Raw genomic sequence first — 13,249 nt, forward strand, 5'->3', positions numbered from 1 at the left:
CTATCATTATTGTCATTAACGTCATTTTGACATTATTTAGTAAGTTTAAGTTATTTTTGATCATGTTTTAGACATATTTAGTGCTAGTTTCAATTTGTTTATATTTAGATTTGGATATTCGGGTAGTAATTGAAATTTTAGCCATTTTTCATATTTTTTTTAGTTATTTTCAAGTATTTTATATTAGTTTGTTTTTATTTTTTTTTAAATTTTTAATGTATTTTGTCGATTTTGAATCTTATGTGGAATTTATATTATTTTTGTAAAACTCGATATGATAAAATTCAACTTTTAAGCATGTAAATTGTAAACCAAAAAAAAAGTTGTTTATCCAAATTCCTCCTGGTCTTTGAAAGCAGAAAATGTTAAGTTATGTTGTTTTTGAAAACTTAAAAATGAACCTTAATCAAGTGTTGAAAAAAATCGAACGGGGTCTTGATCTATAATATTTACATGAAAATAAAATTTTCGGGCAGAATTCAATTGTTCGAAAGTTTATTACAAAGCAACCCATTCAATTTAGACAAAACGCCAGAGCACATTGAGTTACTAAAATCGCCCGTTTTTCTCAACTTTTATTTTAACTTGTTACTAAAATTAGCTATCATTATTGTCATTAGCGTCATTTTGACATTATTCAGTAAGTTTTTGTTATTTTTCTTTTTTTTTTTATTCTTAGACAATTTTTGTGTAAAAATCGTGTAAATATTGTTTGAAATCAATAAAAAGTACTCAAACTTAATGCTTGATAACGAATTTGAAACTTATTATTATGTCTCCCCAAATTAAAATGAAATGTAAAAATCTAGTTTAAGTAGCATTTCCAATTGCAAAATCTCCTAGGTTTTAAGAAATAAATGTAATTGATTTTTTTTTTAAATTAATTTTATTATTTATTTTAACAAAATATGTGTTTGAAATTTGAACTCAAATCAATTAAAAAATTAAAAATTTTAACATTGTGTTTATCTCAAATCTACTTTTAGTTATAATTCTTTGTTTGAAACGGCTCATACTTTAAGGTTTTAAGTAGCCAAACTCGTTTTGTATTTTGTTATAATCTTGTATGCTTTATAAAAACCATAACTGATGACATAAGGCCACAAAATTCACATTTTTCCAAGGTGACTTACTTGGCGCGCTGATTTCAAACATGCAATCAATTTCTTATAGCAGCTTTGATTTTCGAGAAAACTTTTGAAAACATGAACTTGTTTGGCAAAACTACATATAGAACTTTATAAAGGTTTTGAAAATAAATTATCAATTTTCCCGAAGACAATAAGTAATTTTGTCTTTTCTTCAGGTTATTTTTTCAAATTTTGCAAAGTACGAAAATATTATAATATTTTTAAAAAAGATTAAATCCAAAAGGATTCTCTGATATCTACTATTTAAAATATAAATCAGATCGTCAAGCAGTTTTGAATACTGATTTATGAAATCATATTTTCCATATCTTATTCCCAAAGACTTTCTTAAACGATTTCAGAAATAGTAGCAATGGTATCAATTGTAGAATTTCATTTTTTAATGCATTGAATCTCTCAAACTAAAATATCTGAGCAAAATTTGAATCCTTGATTGAACGAGAACTCAAAATCTGTTTTTAGTTTCCATATAGGTTTAATAACTCATCAGTGAACTTATTTTTGGTCAACGTTTTGGCATTAGAGTCAATTTTGAAAGATCGATTTTATTAAAAACCGATCAATTTTAAAATTTCTACAGACTCTATCACCAAAACTAGGGATGATAGACAAAATCTGACAAATAATCTGAATTCAAAACATCATAATTTTCAAAATACATTTATGCAACTCAGTGCTGAAAAGTCAGCTGAAAAGTGCTATATTTCGACATTGTTTCTTTGCTTGCGAATATACAATCCAAAACTTACTTGATCAAAAATTTCCAGCCTTGGGCATGTTCGTCGATATACGATTATTTGTTGAAATGTGCTTCTTGTTGGTTGATTTTTCGACTCGGGCTGGAAAAACCCACTTTTTGCAACTTGTTGCTTAAAAAGCTATTTCAAAACCTAGACACCAAAAATGATGTTTCCTTGTATGAACCGATGAAGTGTACTTTAAAAGTTTTGAAATAATCGAACCTGATCTGAATTCAAGCTATTCTCCATTCAAATTTCCAATGAGTGACAAATTAAAAGTACACTGTGCTCAAGGAAAAACGATTTCATATCAATTGGGCTATTGAACTTAATGCGGCACAAGAATTCTTCTTTTTTAGAGATGGCTATCATTCGTTGCTAAGAAAATAATAATTGTATTATGGAACGTTTATAAAGTTGAGCCTTTGTAAATCTTTTCCCAACCCTTTTTTTTTTTAAATTATGCTAAATGTTGAATCGCTGGGACTTAACGGTCCCCTTCATGTTAATAATACATGAATAAACTTGGCACGTTAAAAGTAAGGGCCTTAGAAATTAGTTTTAAATAAAATTAAAATTTTCATTAGTTGCGAGCGTAAGAGTATTTACGGTAGATTTTTCGAAACTAACCCATTGGCAGTACATCAACAGATGATTTCAATTTTTTTTTTCAAAGATCTTTATAAATCTTTATTGAGGTTTGAAAATCTGTATTAAAATCTGTATTTGTATCTATATCTGTATCTATATTGGCGATGAAAAATCTGTATCTTCAGGATGTTTAGGTGTCCTGTAAGATCCCCCTCATTCCTGGAGAGTTTCAAGGCACTACGTTCTGCTTCTAATCAATGAAGCTTCGCTAGTTTCTTCCGGGCCGTCGCTTGCACAGTTTTGGTCCACGTTAAGTGTTCATGCTCCTTGTGTTGAATTTTCTAACATTTATTGTGTAAATTTACACAACGCGTACCCAGGTCAACAGTTAATGTGAAAAAGAGCGTTTGAACTTAAAAATACCACAATGTCCGTTGGATTTAAATGTTCATGTCAACATACAGATACTGTCAAGATTTGAAAGTTTCAAACGTTTACACATAGAACACGATACCCCATTCTCCACTACTTAATTTTGAGCATGCAAAAACTGTGCGCAACAATTACTGCGTTTGCACTCTGTGGAACAGAGAAAAAGTCGAATGAGGAAAATCGAACTAAAAATTATTCGACCAATTTTTTTTTATTATATTTCAAACTTGAAACAATTTACGCGAAATATGGTTTTCGTTCCTATAGAATCTATAAGTTGTCCCATTTTGTCTAAGTACTATTTTGGTACAGCCCTGCTCATTCCGTTTCAACAGGTAAATGAAAAAAAGGTAACACGAAGTTTCAAAGGTGTTTTAATCTCTTTTTTCCCCTATGGATAAAAGAAATGCTTAAAAACGCCAATAGCGTATTCAAAACAAATTGAAAAGATCGAAAGATTGAATCGAAAATGCCACATCTATACGATCTTTTCCTGGCCGCAGAATCAATAAAAAAAAATCGAATATCTGAGCTGAAAAGATCGATCTTCCAAAGATCGATCCAAGATCGAACAATCCTAGATGGTGCCTGCACCATTTGTGCACGATATTTTTTCACTTTTCCGGGGAAATGCCTCTTATTTTCACAGAGATTATGAAAAGCGAAGTTCACGATACACAGAGTTTTGAGTGAAACTGAAAACAAAAGAACACAGCAGAAATATGTTCCGTTCATCTGAATCGATCAAGGAGATCGATCTTTTCTTGAAGATCTAACAATCCTAGACTACCCTTAACATTTCGCTGAGTCAGTTGGCAAAAATGAAAGAGGTAAGCCTTGGAGCGGTCTGAAATTGGATTCAGAAGTATGGAGAGGAAAGCAGCATCGTGGACAAAAATAAATCTGGGCGGAAATCGGGTCCGGTGGACAAAACTTTGGACCGAAAAAATCATGCGTGTTTACGTCAGTGAGAAAACTGCCTCAGATGAGAATGTGGTCTGAAACGTGGAAATTCGATTACTGGCGTACGATTGACTGTAACCTTTTTTTTTATTTACTGTAAAAGTTTTTTTTAAACATAAAAGTGTAAAGAAAATAAGAATTGGTTCATGAATTTTGTTTATACTGTTTATTTTAAATCGTGCTTAGACTTAATGGGACACCCCACAGTAAACTTCTATCGCTGCTATGCTGAGCAACATTTTTCTTTCTAGCACAACCAGACTGAAATCAGTCAGTCGATAATAATTTATATCGCATCCCATTGGAACGCAATTCGTCTCCATTCATCACGCCTGAAAAGTGTCTTCTCCCGATCCAATTGTATCTTGACCTCTGCCATCTGTGAATAAACGGGAATATACTCATCATCATCGCCATCGTCATCCTAAAGATCAACGTCATCTTCACATGCTGGTTTGTATCCTGCAATGTGCCATGCGGTCAATGATGCTGATGATACTGATGCTGATGATGATGGCCGAAAACCAGCTACCGCAAGTAAATTTGAAGGAGAAAAACAGCTGAAGCAGACATTAGTCGGTTACACACACGTTGCGGCGCGTCTGCTTTTTCTTATTGCATTTTGTGGCCCTCGAGGGGAGACGCGTACGGGATGCGCCGTTTGTTTTTTTTTTTGCCGTTTTTATTTCCTTTTATTTTGTTGGAAAGATTAAGAACTATAGTGCATCTAGAATCTAAAAAACAATAGTCTGGTTTGCCCACATTCTATACGATGTATAAAAACATTTTGATGATGTAGTTCTAAAACTTCGAATTGAATTGAATTTGAAAGTAAAAACGGAATTTTGGAAAAGCATTCAATTGCATTGAAAACATACCAATTATGCAATTAAACTCAATAAAACTTTAAACAAGAACACCATGATGACAACCAAAATGCATAAAGCACCTGAAGCCAAAACCTTTACCGGTCTCTTCCTTCAATAAAAGGGGGAACACCATCCATCGTGTCTCGCTAAAACTGTTGTGGTGGATGGCGCACAGGGACGTGTCAGCAAAACGATCGAGTTGGAAAACCATTTATTTACACCTGTCTCAGGAATCAGTCTAAATTTATGAGATCATATGTTGACAGCATCAGCTTGCCAGCCAGTCCTCGCACGACTTTTGGTTCCAAACGACGGTGTAGCGTACCTAATAGATGAAAAACGAACCCTGAACCGGGAAAAGGCGAGAAGCAGTTGGTTTGCACGTGTGCGTTGATGTGACTGTCTGTGTGTGTACGTGCAAAGGAAACACGAGAGAAGAAATGGTAAAGAGCGCAACTGGGGCCAATATGCGACTTTTGTTGCTGCTGATGTTGCTGTTTTTTTTGTTATTGTCAGTTACCGGCATCTGTTTTCTTTTCAGCTTTTCTAGCGAATGTTGTCTTATGAGTGTTTTTTTACTTTATAAACAAAAAAAATCATCCCAATTACTCCTTGTCTTATCCTCTAAAATTGATAGGACACCTGTAAAAAGCACATTTTCAAAATTTCAACAGTAATCCACTGAAATTTTTATCAATTCAATTTTCAACCATCAAAACCTTAAAAATATCAAATTATCATAGCTTTTTGAGCTGATCGTTCTAAATTGGCAATTATTGTAACAGATTTTTCTAATTCGTCATCCTAAAGCTAGTTTTATGAATAGGCTTGCAATGTTTTCCCAAGTAACACATATTAAGCCAACTGTTTTTTTTTAGTTTTATTATTTTTTTATGAAAACTTTTCCATAGCAACCAATTTTTAAAATTGTTTTAGTGTAACGTAGAAAATGCTTAGTTTATCGTGTGTTCTAAAAGAACCCTGAAAGTTTTGCTAACACTTTCTGAAGAATGTTGTAAAAAATTGCAAAATTATTGTTAAAGCTACAATAAAACATAAACTTTCCTGTTTTTCGTACCTGTTTTAATAAAGCACTCAATGCTCTTTAAAAACAAGCGCTCAAGCTAAGTTGAAAGTTTTTTTTATTGGAATAGTGGATGTTAGGCATGATAAAATTAAGTGACAGATGATTTGACAATCGAGGAGAACACGCTTAAACTTGTTAACCTCTTTTCGATATAGCATAACCTGTTATGAAAGGATTTTGAGTGAGGGCTTGGAGAAAAACGGGCTTTCAAATTAATATAAATAAACACAACTAATTTCATCTAAAAAATAAAAACAACTTTGTTGCATCCGCATTCAAATTTAAAAAGAATCGCAAATCAGTCAACATCATCAATTTCTGAATTCTGAAAAAACGTTTTTTGTAATTCAATAAGAATAAATATATTAGACCATTAATTTGTTCTCGAATGAAAAAAAAACTATTTGTTATTCTTAGTATGCTCTTTCAGTTAAACAAAAAAAGTATTTGTAACTCATATAACGACAGTATTCACTTACTTACAATTGCAATTGAATCCTGCACGAATGGAGTTTAATCCTGAAGACATATTCCTCAGAAAAAGCTCCATTCAACGCTGAATAAAGTACTTATTTTATTTATCAAACTATTTCTACAATTGCGAAGCTAATCTTTATTAACGTCAAACATTCCAACACTAACAAAATTCTTTCCGGAAAATCTAACTTGTTTCGAATCAAGAAAATTATTTTATTTACAATAAACTTTGCAACTTTCAGAAACAGTTAATCAAACCAATCCGCTCTCATTTATTACCCACTTAATTGAAAACCTAAAACAAAAAATTAAACAAATAGATTATTTGGTCCACGGTTCGCTAGTTTTAGCAAAAAAAAAAAATAAAAGGTGAGGTTATTTGATAACAATACCTACTTGTTATTCAAAGATCATTGACCATCCTCATATGCCTTTTGCCAAGCAACAAATCGAAACGTTCTCATTTATTGCGACAAACTTCTCTAACTCAAAAATTGATTAATCCATCATGTGCGTGTATTATATTCAAAGAAACGTCAAACAAAGCTGTTATTCAAGCTCTCTTAAAACTCTCATAGAATTGTTTATTGTATTTTTTTTATTACTACATTTTTTCAATTGGCATAAAACAATTTTGAAATTGTTTTACAAGTGCTTAAAGCAGGGTTGCTAGCGATTTTTCATTTTGAAATTCCAAAGTTTTTCCCGGTTTTCTCCGGTTTTTTCCCGGTTATAAATGATGATTTTCCCATTTATTATACTTCTTTTTTTAATATAAAATCATGGTGAATAAAAAAAAAATTGTAAAGAGCCTCAAATTTCTAACAATTGTATCCCAAAACTTGTTAACCGGTTAGAAATCATGACAAATACTTTGGCGTTTTTTAACACGTAGTCTTTTCGTTTCAAATTGACAGGTTTTCATGATTTTTTAAAACGAATCTAACGAAATTGGCATCTTTTCGTTGTTTTGCTCCACAATATCAAAAGATTTGCAAAAAAAATCGAGGTCAATTGATCTAGAAACTATAGTGTAGCATTTTTCACCCACTGTGAAATTTTCTAGAATTTTTATAAAGTCCTAGAAAAAAATTGTATAGTTTGTATAGAAATATTTAAAAAAAAAAAATACAACGAAATATAATGTCAAATCAGCTTGTCAACTTGAAAGGGGATTTGTCTTAGAAAACTTAAAATCATTAGATGGTTGGAAAATATTTTGAACGCAGTTATTTCTTTTTTTGTGTAAATCCAAAAACATGTTAAATTTTTTTTTTCAATACAAAACAATGGATAACTTTAGTAGTGCCCTAGTCATTTGAACGAAAGATTCGTGAAAATATAGAACATCGTGTATAAGACAGGGCTGAACTTCAATCGTTTGAATGTAAGATATTATTCGTTATCAGTGTAAAGACCTCAGATTTCGACAGAAGCTTGATTTCGATACAATTTTTACATAAGACATATAAACGATAAAAAATGTTCACTCCTTTGGACTCTCACTTATTCAGATTCGACCTAAGTTAGTTTTGTCGATAATAGTTTCAATATTGAATTCATAACATTGGAGTTATGCTTGTAAGTATAGCACATTTGCAGGGAGCTAAAAAATTAGATATCTCATATTGCCCCGCAATTTGTTAAACGCGATTCAAATTTTTTTTGTTTACTAATGAACGAAAATAAGCGTTTATGAGATAAATCTATATCAAGACTGTCAAAAACTAAATATTCTTGAATTTAGAAATAATTTTGAAAATATTTTTGAAATTCCGTGAAAAAATCTCAAGCATGAATATTTTCCCGGTGAGGTGCCGAAATTCCCGGTTTTTTCCCGGGACAGCTTGTAACTTTATTCGGGTGCTTCAAAATAAAAAAAAATCCTCTAGGACCCACAATGAACTTTTGAAATCTTTAATTTTGCATCATTACTTTTTTATGGACGCGACCTTAAAGCTCAAACAAAAAACCTCCCGAATCAGACCTTGAGTTTTAATTTGACACTCCTCGCTTTAGATCACTATATCTCTCTTTTTTTCTCAACCAATTGATAGTTTTGGAAACCTCATAACATAACTCAAATATGTCTATTAAACAATATTCAGCTAGAATGCTTCAGTTTTTTGTTATTCAAGGTCTAAGAAAAAATCCGATAAAACAAGCTTCGGAAAAAAAGACTGCAGATCAGCCACGGAATGCTCCGAAAAAATATTCGCTTTGTGTCCAAGACAGCTGAAGTTGGAAGCTATACGTTGTGTACAAGGATATGTTTTTTTTTAATTTAAGATTATAACCACAAAAAAATGTAAAAAAAGTGGTGTATAAACCGTATTTTTCAATCAATGAACCGTCAATATAGTTTGGGTCACATAAGATAATTTTTGAAAAGAGGACCAGAAGGTTGACGTAATTGGAGCGTTTTGGCATCTTTAGATTTCCAAAATACGAAAAACAGAATATTTAACGAATTTTCAAAGCTAGTTGTTTTGTCAATTTCAATTTCTTAGATTTTCGCACCTTCATAAAATTATGCACTGGATTTGGAGTATATTAATGCAAGATTTCCGCAATAAATTTTTATTTACCAGGAAGGCAATGGCCAAAGATGGTAAAACGATAATCGAAACCAGGAAGGCAATTTTAGTTACATAAGTTTTTAGATTTTCTTCAACAGTTCTACGGAAATATAGGAATGTGACCAAATTAAAGAAAACAATTAAACCAAAACAAATCTAAGATATTTTTGGAAGCAAAACATTTTGCAGTCTTGTACATAGTTTTTAAATTATCCAAAATCTTTAATATGTGATGTTAGAAAAAGTAAGATAATCTTCAATTGAAATTTCTTAAAATTGTCGAATTACATTTTTCTCTAAACTAACCTTGAAAGACCATCCCACTTTATCTGAACTTGCCCGTATGTACAAAATTAAAGAATGATCAAACCTGGTCCAGGTGCCCGGATTTTGCTAAAAATGTTTGGATTTTATTCGAAAAAACGAACAAATTACTCAAAACGAGTAACTATAATTTTCTATTTTTGAGACCAAAAACGAAAATTTATAAACAAATAAACATAAACGCTTTTATGGAATGTTTTGATTTAAATATAATGTTTGTTATAATTTTCAATTGATTTTCTTCTTGATATTTAATCAATAGTTTGTGTTTTTTTTTTTCAAAAAAAATTTCTCTAATATGGCTTGGTTTTTGAGTTGGAAAGAAAATTTTGAAATTAATTGCTCGGATTTTGCCAGGTTTTAGTTCCAATAGCCCTTATTTGTCCGGCCCGGAACGATCGGAAAAAATCTGGCAATCTTATTCTAAAGCATTGTACCTCTAGAACTAGATAATCTAGGCAAAATCTGTATCTTTCATGAAAATAAGGATAATAAAAAGATGTATTATCACTATTATCAGTATTAAGTTGTAATGAAGGTTTATTAGCTTATCAGCTGGAGTTCAGTAAAAATGGCTAATTTTTTTTAAATTATACGAGCGATTGCACCATATCTTGAGGTTATAAACAAAATCTGACCAAATATTCGGATTTATGATGAAAACAATTTTAAAAACATATGCACCTATTGTCCTTTTTATTTTTGACACATCGGTGAATTATGAAACACAAAAAAGAATTGCCAGACAAACATGAAAGTATTGATAGGTAGGGTAAAACTGTACAAAACGCACCAGCTAAGCATAATTGCTATTTATAGCGATACCAATCATTTAAGAACCAAATTGAGAGTTGACAACGATTCAAGGATGAAATCTACGTATTATGGAAAAGAAAAAATATGATAAAAACTCGATTTTGACTGTATTTTTGTAAAAAAACTAAAACAGCCAGAAAACAAACCGCGGGGTAGAACGCCAAAACTAGTGGACAGAACGCACCAAACAGGAAGGGTGGTAAGAAATAGAACAATGATTCTACGGAATGTAATTATTGAAACACCAAATGTTTAATTACATGTTCATCGATGTTTTGTAAACTACCATTTTTTGGCTAAAAATCATTTAGTATTGCTAAACTGATCGAAAATTTCGCTTTTCAAAATACACTTTTTAATATCCTTATATATAAAACGCCTTCAAGTAGGCAACGAAATTCAATTTTTTCGACTGATATATTGATATCGCGGCAAACATGGCGGCCGATAATTTTTTTCGAATCGAATATTGGTGCACCGTTTTAACTCGAACAAGGACGAAATTTGTTATGATTATGCAATGTTATCGTCATTTGGGAGTCAGCAAATAAAAAGAAAGGCATTTTGTTTTGATATTCGGGTTTTGTCAAAAGTTAACAGCATTCAAAATTTGAGCGTAAAACACGTGGTCTTGTGGGCATTCTGCCCCAATTTTCATATGTTTGATTTTGGATAAAATTTGTAGGAAGTTAGTAAAATACAACAAAATATTTATAGTCTTCCGAAAAAGCACATGGGTGGTAAAACGATTAGCTGTAGTTTGATCAGATTGCGCAAGCTGTTTTACCATAAAACCTTATATGTAACTTATGAAAAATTACGAGTTTCACGCTGATTCCATTAATTCCTCTGTTTCTAAGAACTAAAGTAGATTTTGTGAACTTTTTATCTATTGAATGATGAAAAAGCTTGTTTACTACAATAAAAATGAAGAAAAACATCATTCGAAGCCATAGATAAGTGTATATTTGAGAAAGAATGACATGGGCCATTTTACCCCGCTGGTGCGTCTTGTACAGTTTTCCCCTAAAAAGGTCGCATCAGAAATCCTTGGTCCGTGTGTTTTTCGATCTAAAATAGCAATTGACCATTAGGTCTCAGACTCACCACCATGCTGATTTTTCTTTATGAACAAAAAATGATCCAATGTTCGGTGGAAAAAAAGAGTTATCAAACACGTCTTAAGGCGGGTTTGGAAAAACGATAAAAGATCGACAAATAAGCTTAATATGGTTCCAACCGAAAAAGAATTGATGTTAAGTAATTTCGCCTTAAAGTTATGCAATTTTAGGAAAAAAAATGTTTCCTAAACGATACAGTTATTCCTTGAACTAACGTTTGAATATTAAAACGAAACTTCTGTGCATTTTTCTGCAAAAATAAGAGATTTAGAGGTTGAACATTAAATGGCCGGTATTCGACGAGACCGAACTGGACGTAAAATTGAAAAAAAAATAGTTATCTATTACTACGATTGTAAAACATGTTAAACCACCTTCCTTATGGAAATCAAGAAACTTTTCCAAATTCTTAGGATTTCATTAAAAAAAATCAATGTAGCAGAAAGTGGAAATAGAAAAAATACGTTGCGCAAAAGTGAACTGACAACCAACTTGAAGGGAAAGACGAAAAGTACGTTTTGTTCAAAAAGAAAACATAATAAGAAATTTTATGAAATGGTACTAATTGGCAAGGATGTGAATTTTTAACTCAATTATCTCGAAATCAAGTTTATAACGTTCAGTTCAGTCTGGTTGAAATTATAGGAAATTGTTAAAAGAAAGATAAGAAAGTAAGACTGCCAGTCTGAAGCGCATTTTTGAAAATTGATCACCCCAATGGAAAATTCGACTCCAATTTGTTGTGATCACCCCGATCGCCCCTCCCCTCCACCCCCGCATGGTATCCTATCTGTAGATCAAAAGGAAAATAAAATTAAAAAAGGATTTTAAATTGATTTGTAGCAGGTATGCTGAATGTGAATCGAGATGTGACAGAATTCCCATAGTAATTTTAAAACTTATTTTGTTTTGAAGTAACAATGTACTATGAATTAAAATTATTTTCTTTTTTAAATTTAAAATTCCAGGAATAGATTACACAATATTGAAATAATAAAATTCTGTAGAGGTATTATCTAATCCAGCCGGTCCAGATGCTGCCACGCGAACGCTTATATCAAGTAAATACACCCTGGCAATGCATCAAATGGATGATAATCGCAACAAGACGGCACGGCAGGCATGTTGTACTAAAATTCCCACCGTAGTCCTACTACTGTTTGGCAGAAATTGTTCCTTGGAAAGTTTTTCTCCCGATGATTTGATTTCTAGTTCTTCCTGTTTGAAGGAGAGAGAGTGTGCGATTGTTGAAGAAGGGGGTGGTGCCGTCGCCGTTTTCTGGGTGGATGGATTGAAGGATGGTTGGTGATGGCAAATGTTTATTTTGGATTGCGTGTTTGGGAGCAATCATCGGCGAATCATAGACGAAAGAGCGAGCGAGCATTTGCTGGTTTGGTTCTATGGAAATTGATGTGTTCATGGCAAATTATCATGGACCGCATGTGTGCCTGCCTGCCGGAGGGTTTGGGTTTGTGTGTGCGGAATTTGCGGTGGACTACCTTGTAGGTGAAAGCAGGATAATATCTCGGCAGGAGTTCTGGCTTGGGCCTAAAATGGGCCCTATTTGGGGAAGGTGATTCTTGCGAAGAGTAGGTACTCTTCCTCTAAGACTCGAGTGTCGGTGCACGCAGTCCGAGAAATACTTGGCTGGCGTATTTTCGTGTGGCCAGACACGGTGTGTTTGGACACGCTCGAATACTGCCAGAAGCAATTTCTGTGGTTTGATTTATTAGGTCTATTGCTCCCGAGGATTTCTGATATTAATGTGTGTTTGCATTTAATTCGCCTTGGGCCGTGATTGGAGATTTCTGGCTTTCGGTTCGGATTAGACGACTGTCTTGACCGAGGAACATCGATTAGCACCTAGTCTGAGCTGCATTTTATGTGTGTACAAGGGAATTAGTGCTCTTACCTTGGATTAGGCGATATTTATATCGCAGAAGATCCAACGACGGTTCCGACGACTGTAGAAGATGCTGCTGTGCCAGTGAAGATATTCACTGGAGATAGACGTCCGTAATCTGTTCGACCTCTTGGTGAACGACGAATTTAAGCACCGCACGCTAATCCCGCGCTAATCTGAACCGCACGCTCGATTA

This window comes from Uranotaenia lowii, chromosome 2 (assembly GCF_029784155.1).
Source record: "Uranotaenia lowii strain MFRU-FL chromosome 2, ASM2978415v1, whole genome shotgun sequence".
In the NCBI taxonomy this organism is placed as follows: Eukaryota; Metazoa; Arthropoda; class Insecta; order Diptera; family Culicidae; genus Uranotaenia; species Uranotaenia lowii.